Source organism: Pteronotus mesoamericanus, unplaced genomic scaffold (assembly GCF_021234165.1).
Source record: "Pteronotus mesoamericanus isolate MK-2021 breed Mesoamerican mustached bat unplaced genomic scaffold, CSHL_Meso_final scaffold_174, whole genome shotgun sequence".
Classification (NCBI taxonomy): domain Eukaryota; kingdom Metazoa; phylum Chordata; class Mammalia; order Chiroptera; family Mormoopidae; genus Pteronotus; species Pteronotus mesoamericanus.
In genome coordinates, this window is record NW_026555309.1 from 18,023,505 (window position 1) to 18,032,620 (window position 9,116).

The following is a 9,116-nucleotide window of genomic DNA, read 5'->3' on the forward strand; positions in this document are numbered from 1 at the left end:
TTAAATGGGAAACAACTGCCTTACAAACATGAATAAACTGGGGTCATCTTGTCTTTACATGTGTGCGCATTTTGTGCTTGCATCTTCCCAACACTTCTGCACAGAATCAGCAGCCCGGTCTCTGGGGCCAGTCCTGTTCTGAAAGGGCGAGTGAGATGCCGTGGTGATGATGATGATGAGGAGGAGGAGGAGGAGGATAACTGTGGTGGTGGTAGGAGAAGAGGAGCTAACATGTTTCATAATCCTACTCTGTAGTACAAATGCTTACAAACAATCATGCCATGTTATATAACACCCCATGACTATGCAGTGGGTAGGAATTACTAACTGCCTATTAGAGATAAGAAGCTGGACTGAGATTACCTAACTTTTCTGAGGTCACAATAATGACTTGAGTGCGGAGTCCAACATCCACAATTCTGCTGTTTCTATGAGCTTTAAAAGCATGTTATGTAACACCCCACGACCCAGGTGATTGTGGCTTCGGGTCCCTGTGGATGATGCCCTGCAGGGGCTGTCGTGCAGGCGCTGTGCTGTACAGGGGGTGCCAGCTGTTGGAAAACACCTCGGGCCTTATTCTCAGTCACGTGGTGGTCGGACATGTCCCCTCCACTAAGGTGCTCCGTAACAAGGAACAGCCTTCCCTTGGTATCAGTCATTGACATTGAATAACTTGACATTATTTGGGTGATTCAGTTCCTTTATGCACTGGACTTCCCACAGTGGAAGTCTCTGGAGGCCGGAGGAGCCCTGCTGATGAATGACTTTTGACAGCCACCTTTGTCTCAGTCAGAATGTGCCAGCCCAGCTTCATCTTGGCAAAGCTGCCCTGGCCAGTGGTGGTCAGGAGCTCATAATTGCCAATATAGACTCCTGGTCAACAGGGATGGCTGCAAGTTCATGGGACATGGTGACTTGCTAACTGCATTACTAACAATACAAACAGTGCTAACTATGCTTATTAATGATGCTAACAAACAATACTATGTTAACTAATACTAGCATTAACAATGCTAACTATGCTTACTAATTATGTTGATAAATAATAATTGCACTAACTATGCTAATTATGACACTAACTGTACCAACAATACTGACTATACTATCCTAATGATGCTAACTAAAAAAATTAAAAATGAGAAAAAGAAATAATTAAAAAAAGAGAAAATAAAAATATTGAGAAAATTAAAATTAAAAATAAGATATAAAGAGAACAAAAATGAGAAAAAGATGAAAAGCATAAAGAAAAATGAAAATAGAGAGCAAAGAAAAATAAAGAAAAAGGAAATAATAACAGAAAATGAAACATGAGCAAAAGTAAGAGTAAAGAAAAGAGGAAAAATAATGTGGGGGAAAAGGAGAAAACAAACTAAGAGGTCCAAGTCTGACAGGTCACCATAAATCAGCTTCTTGGTCTATCAGAATAGAAATCTCAGCCCTGCCAGGGCTTTATGTAGGAGTTGTTTGTAATTCTATCACAATGGTGTTTTATGAGGTTAGAGCAAGACATTGATCAATCGGGCCTGGAGATAAACCACAGTGGTTTTCTCACTTTTTGGTCTCAAAACCCCTTTACTCTGAAAAAATAAAAGGACCTCAAAGAGCTTTTGGTTTAGGGGGGATTTTAAAGATTGATATTTACTTTATTGGAGATAACCTTCTGTAGGATGCTTCAGTGGCCTTTTCATTTATAATTTGAAAATCTGTAATAATTTTTGTATTTTAAATACCTTACAGCGTTTGCTGTTAAAACATTCAGTTCCTTTTCCTTACATTCTAATTGGTCTCAAAATGATGCTACAACTTAACTGATATCATGATACTATAGGAAATTGTTCTGCTGCATAAGACATGATGAGGCATAATGAAAGCTATCTTCCTTAGCGGGCAGTGGGTTGATATATTCAAAGTATTGAAATAGAAAAGCCGTCAACCAAGAATCCTATTACTGGCAAAACCATCCTTCAAAAATGAGGCAGAAATTAAGACATTTCCAGACGAACAAAAGATGAGAAAGTTCTTTACCACTAGTCCTGACCTGCATAAAGAGAGCCCTTCAGGTTAGATGAAAGGACATTGGACAGGAACACAAAGCCTTATGAAGAAATAAACATCTCTAGTAAAGTAAATGCATGGACAATTATGAAAGCTGGTAACTGGCTTGTAGCTCTACTTTTTGTTTTCTATTTGATTTGAGACTAACATACTTAAAAACCCAATTACTATCTATGTATTCGGAACACCATGCATAAATGTGTGATTTTATGACATTAATAACAGAAAGGGGTGAAGTCAGAACTATATAGAAGCAGAGTTTTATGTGTTATTGATGCTGGTATAAATTCACATAAGAGTGTTGTAACTTTAGGGCCATAGATATTTGGTCGTCATCCAGGGTTCCTTGCTCATAGTACCCAAAGTCCTTGGGTGATGGAATTTCTCAGAATAATTAACAGTCCTGAAAACTCAAAGTAGCACATAATGGGTGTTCAGTGAATGTTGTCTGAATAAATGATTGTTCTGGGACACAAGAAGCAGACCTTGAAGCTGGGAGTGGACCCCAAATTCCACCTTCAAAATGGAGGTCTTGCTCCTTTTTGATATGACTTGGGAAGGGAAGAGATTGGATTCTTTTGTAAACAGAAGATAATAGGCTACAGGTAGAGACTAAGAAGCCCATTTCTGGCCACTGTATTGATTGTTATTCAATGCCCCTGCATCAAAAGCCCATCATACCCAGGACCTCCATTCCTCTAGGAAACAATATTTGCCTTGATATTTTCAGTACTGCCCATGAATCCTAGATACTGGATGGGTTCCCCAGTACCATCTAGATTAATAAATAACTACCACTTTCTTGTGGCTCCTGGGGGACCATCTTGTTGTTGACCCCCTGCTCCCCTGCACTATACTGTCTCTCTCTGACCTCCATATTCTCCTATACTCTAAGGACATTTGTAAGCTTTTGATTATCCCTGGTCACTACATAAAACCTTACCAACTTTTCCCATCTGTCCCCTAGATTTAAACCACCCTAGGTGACGCTGAAGCATTTGTGAGAGTTATGAGCAAACGAGAATTTTCCTAAAAGGGTGCCAGGGAGTCTGGACCACACATACTGCATCTGCAATAACCAGGGTCTTATCCAAGTCTTCCCTTAGAGGCCTGCCTTTTGGAAGCTCAGTCCACCCACTGGGTTGGCAATTAATGATTTTGCCCAGCTTCTTAAGCTCATTCTCACCACTTTCACTGACTCCAGGGGCTCATTTAGAAGCTTTTTCAAATGCACTTTTCCGTTATTGATTAAATATGTAAAGGAGGAGAGTTTTACTTATTAGTTATTCTCCTCTGGACTTAATTGTAAGAAGAACATTCAGAGCAAGCAAAGAATACAACCCCCAGGGTCCCTGCCAACTTTCCTCTGTGGGCAAGAAGAGAGGATCAGGGAGTGTGGAGCTACAATGTTTCCCAGCTTTCTTAGAGCAGCCTGGTAGATGTGGTAACCCTTGTGGCCACTTCCAGTGAGACACCAGGACAGAAATTAATGATAGTGGAGAGAATCATGTATGAAGACCTACAGGACAGAAGTCAGGGAAAGTTTTGGAGAAGACAGCAAGAACCATGAAATAGCTGTTATGGAGTAGCTGTGGAGTGAGAGAATTGGAGATGAGTGAAAATCTGATTGTACATTGTGTTGCCTAGGATTAGAAATTGGATACTCATCTTAGAGAGACTCAAGTAAGGACTAGTGCGCTTTTTAAAATTGCTTTTATTTTCTGAAGCACATTTTCTTAGAATATTATTTTGGAAAGAGACTGGGCCATGTGGGACCCTAGAAGCATAAAAAACCCATTTGCACATTGTTCCAGGCCACTGAAGAAATCACAATTGTTTTTCGTGAATCACCTGCCAAATCCTTAGAAAAGCACTGTTTCCATCTGGAGATGAAGTTTATCTTATCCCACCATGTTCTTCAATGTCACTGCCCTCCTTATCTGGAAATCCATCTCTCTTCCTCCCTTGCCTCTCTATATACCTGGTTCAAACAAAACACAGACAGTAACCTATGGCAAATACTTTGAGAATCTCTACCAACTTAGGTTGCCAGGAAAGCCCAACAGCCCTGAAGGAAAAAGGCAGAGAAATCCACTGAGCATTGTTTTAGGCATACTCACTGCCCACTGTCTTTCCTCTTGCCCTTGGCAAATGACCTTGGTTTGTTTTCAAGAGTGGCAAAGAGCAACTCAATTGGGAAAGCAACATGGCTGAAGTGGGAGCGTGTGAGTAGGAAGTCTGGGATTCTTACCATTTCCTCACTCTGTGATATATGGGGTACTAAAATTTAGGGTAGTAGAAATTTTGAATTGCATCTCCAAGGTTAGAAAAGAAGGCATACAATAAAAGACAGGTCAAATATTTTGATATCCTTAGAAGCACAGAATTTTAGAATTAAAAATCCTAGGTAACAGTAAGAATGTGGAACTAGACCATTTTCATTTAAAACACAATTTTATGACTTCTGGCCAAGATGGAGATGTAGGTAGATACACTTTTCCTCCTCGTACAATCAAAAGGACAACAAATTTAAAAATAAAACATAGCCAGAACTGCCAGAAAATTGAACTGTATGGAATTTTGACAGCCAAGGATCTAAAGAGGAAGTATTCATCCAGATTGGTAGGTGGGGTGGAGATGGGTAGCCAGGGGAGAGAGGATGCAGGCAAGGTGGCAGCTGGCAGACCAGGTGGTCCCACATTTGCATGTGAATAAACTGGGAGGAACAAGTGGGGAGTGAGACAGACTGCACAACCCAGGGTTACAGATCAAGAAAAGAAAGCCTCAAAACCTCTGGTTGTAAAAACCTGTGGGGGATGCGGCAGCGGGAGAAACTCCCAGCCTCACAAGAGTGCTCATTGGAGAGACCTAAAGGGTCGTAGAATGTACACAAGCCCAACCACCTGGGAATAAATACCAGAAAGACCCAATTTGCATATAGGTAGTGGGAGAAGTGACGGAAAGCTGGCCGAGAGCTGAGCAAGTGGCATTGATCCCTCTTGGACCACTCCCTCCAACACAGTGTCACAACGCAGTGACCTGTGTTGCCCAGCCCTGGAGAATACCTAAGTCTCCACCATTCCCAGCATAACAGGCATGCTTAGAGAAAGAAATACGGCCCAAATGAAAGAACAGATCAAAGCTCCAAAAATAGAACTAAGCAATGAAGAGATAGCCAACCTATCAGATGCACAGTTTGAAACACCAGTAATCCAGATGGTCACAGAAATGGTTGAGTATGGTTGCAAAATGGTGGAAAAAGTGAAGGCTATGCAAAGTGAAATAAAGAAAAAAATACAGAGAATCAACAATAAAGAGAAGGAAACTGGGACTCAAATCAACGATTTGAAGGAGAAGGAAGAGATAAACATTCAACCAGAATAGAATGAAGAAACAAGAATTAAAAAGGATAAGGAGAGGCTTAGGAACCTGTGGGACAACTTTAAATGTTCCAACATCCAAATCATAGAGGTGTCAGAAGGAGAAGAGGAAGAGCAAGAAATGGAAAACTTATTTGAAAAAATAATGAAGGAGATCTTCCCCAATTTGGTGAAGGAAATTGACTTCCAGGAGATCCAGGAAGTTCAGAGAGTCCCAAAGAAGTTGGACCCAAGGAAGCACACACCAAGACACATCATAATTACATTGCCCAGGATTAACGATAAGGAGAGAATCTTAAAAGCAGCAAGAGAAAAGGAAACAGTTACCTACAAAGGAGTTTCCGTAAGACTATCAGCTGACTTCTCTAAAGAAACCTTGCAGGCAAGAAGGGGCTGGCAGGAAGTTTTCAAAGTCATGAAAGGCAAGGACCTACACCCAAGATTACTCAATCCAGCAAAGCTATCATTTAGAATGGAAGGGCAGATAAAGTGCTTCCCAGATAAGTCAAGTTAAAGGAGTTCATCATCACCAGGCCCTTATTATATGAAATGTTAAAGGGACTTATAAAGAAAAAGAAGATCAAAAACTATGAACAGTAAAATGACAACAAATGAACAACTATCAACAACTGAGCCTAAAAACAAAAAACAAACAAACAAAAAACCCCTAAGCAAACAACTAGACCAGGAACAGAATCACAGAAATGGAGATCAGAGGGGAGAAGGAGGAAGGAGAATGAGGGAAAAAGTACAGGGAATAAGAAGCATTAATAGTAGGTAAAAAATAGACAGGGGGAGGTTAAGAATAATATAGGAAATGGAGAAGCCAAAGAACTTATATGCACTACCCATGGACATGAACTCAGGGAGGGGAATGCCTGTGGGAAAGGGGTGCAGGGTGGAGGGGAATAAAGGGGAGAAAAAAATGGGACAACTGTAGTAGCATAGTCAATAAAATATATAAAAAATAAAAATAAATAAATAAAAACTTTTTAATTGATGAATAAAATAAACTAGAACACAATATTGCAAGTTACAAAGCTTGAAGTGGTTTTGAGAGCTATGTATACTGAATGCAGTGATACATGCCCAAACTCTTATAATAGACAAAATGAACTCATATTTATTGAATAGAAGTAAATAAAGCAGCTCCCCAGACACCAACATTATTTCTTTACACTCAGCACCCACACACTAAAGGCACTGAATAACCCATCTAATGCTTTTCTCCATTTTTATACTTGTAAGAATTCTACCTCTCACTCTTGTTTCCTGGTTTCGGTCCATTGAGAACTTTGCTAATAAGGAAGAAGCTTTTTCAAAATATTGGACACCAGACACAGAATTTTCAGAAAATCGTGGTGATGGCAGCACAGTTTTCAATCTGTCTGAATCTCCTCCAAAAAATAGACAGTGAAGCTAGACTAGATAGAAAAACTGAAAACTCACAAACAACATTTAAATAAAACTAGATGACAAAGTGTCCCCAACAACCCCAAAATACAAGCAGATGGAGACAAATCACCAATAGTCATAAAACCTCCATGGTGGTATGATCTGTATAGCAGAAAGAAAAAAGAAGCAACTGGGCAAGAGTTGATAAACCCAAGAACAAATAGCCAACAACAGACACACACTGGAAAGCATAGTGGGCCAATCTGAGAGGGGAGTTGAAACTGGGAGGGTATTGATTTTTCCAGCACCAGGTGAATAAAAGCAGCCTGTGTTAAGAATGACTGAAGAGGCTGGATCTTCCCAGCCCTTTCAACTCTCAAAAGTAATTCAGACCTCCTTTCTTGGACAGAGCCACATAGTTAGGAGAAACTTAAGGGAATGGAGTCAAATTCATCCGGACATAGACAATAAGAAAAGGATGAAAGAAAACGTCTAGTCCAACACGGAAATAACAGAGCCTAGAAGTGTCAGAAAGCAAGTCCATGTATTGATTAACACTACACAGCAACAGAAGAGGGAGCTCTGAGCAGTTAGAAAAGCTTTCCTGAACCTCATTTCCAGCCTCATTCCACATGTCGAGGACAAACTGAAGTCACATAAAAATAAGCAGCAACCAAAGCCCATACAAAGTTACTACTTAAAAATAGGACACGATGAGAATAACATCCCTCCAAATAACAGTAAAAAAAACCAAACAAACCAAAACCAAAAAAAAACCCACCAGAAAGATGTGTCCACAAAAAAACAGTTCAAAATTGTAACTTATTACTTCAAAATGAACCAAATGACATTAAGGAAATAGCTTAAGACTTGAAAGAACAACAAAAGTCAGAAATAGAGAAACTCAGATATAAGCTGATAGATCTCAGGAAAGATGTAAAAATAAAAGAAAAAATATTTTAGAAACAAAGACTAAACTACAAGGAACAATGAATGAAAATATAGCAATGTCTTAAAATGGAGGTAACAGGAAGAAAAATTTAAATATAAAAGAGAGTGATCCTGGCTGGTGTGGCTCAGTGGGTTGAGTGCCAGCCTGTGAACCAAAAGGTCACTGGTTTGATTCCCAGTCAGGGCACATGCCTGGGTTGCAGGCCAGGTCCCTGGTTAGGGGCGTGTAAGAGGCAGCCAACTAATGTTTCTCTCACACATCAATGTTTCTCTCCCTCTCTTTCTCCCTCCCTTCCCATCTCTCTGAAAATAAAGAAATAAAATCTTTAAAATATATATATATTTTTAAAAAGAGTAAAGAATGAGATTAAAAGAATTTGCAAAAAAGAAGAATAAATATTGAAGTTAGGCAAAGAAAATACAACCCACAGACAATAGAAATTCCTAAAGATGAAAATTAAAGCAGGAGAACAGAAAAAATAATAACATGTATAATTCAAGAAAACGTTCCTGGAAAAAATTGAAATCACATATTGAAAAAGCATATCACTCCTCTATGTTCAGGCCACAATATAGTAGCAGGAACTGGATTTACTCTCCAATATAAAACAACCCAAAAAACTGGACAAAATATAAGAAACAATGGAGGGCAGCAATCCCCGAAACCTGGGAAACAATCGAGGTGAAACTTATGATTACTCCAACTTGTTGCCTTGTGAGAGCTTCCAGGTTGTGGTTCAAGGAAGGGAAGCCCAGGAGGTTCCTAGCAGATTCTCTAAGTTGAGGAGACAAAGCTCTGAGTCCCAGAAGACTGAAAGGAGCTAGAGTTAGCATGACAGATTACTGAGAAGAGAGCTGCACAGAGAAAGAGCTCCAGAAATCTGATGCAGGTCCTCTTAGGGTATTCAGCAAGAGTAGTGATCAGTACTACCCAAGGCCGAGAAAGAACCGCCTAAAAAGATTAGAGGGAACAGTACGTGATGTTCACATAGGCCTGGGAACAATGCCTGTTCTGAACAGGCATGAGAAGAGGCAGGGAAACAACCCACAAGGAGGAGAATAATCAATCAGCAGAAACCAACCCAGAACTGACACAGATGTTAGAATTAACAGACAAAGACATTAACGTAGTTATTATAACTGTGTTCTATATATTCAAAAAGTTCAATATAAATATGGAAAATATAAGAGATTTCAATGGAATTTCTAGAGATGAAAACTGCAATGTCTAAGACTATAGAAACTATTCAAAATGAAATGGAGAGAAAAAAACAATTTTAAAAAGTTAACTGGGCCTCAGCAAGCTCTGGGACTACTTCAATAGCTCAATAAACA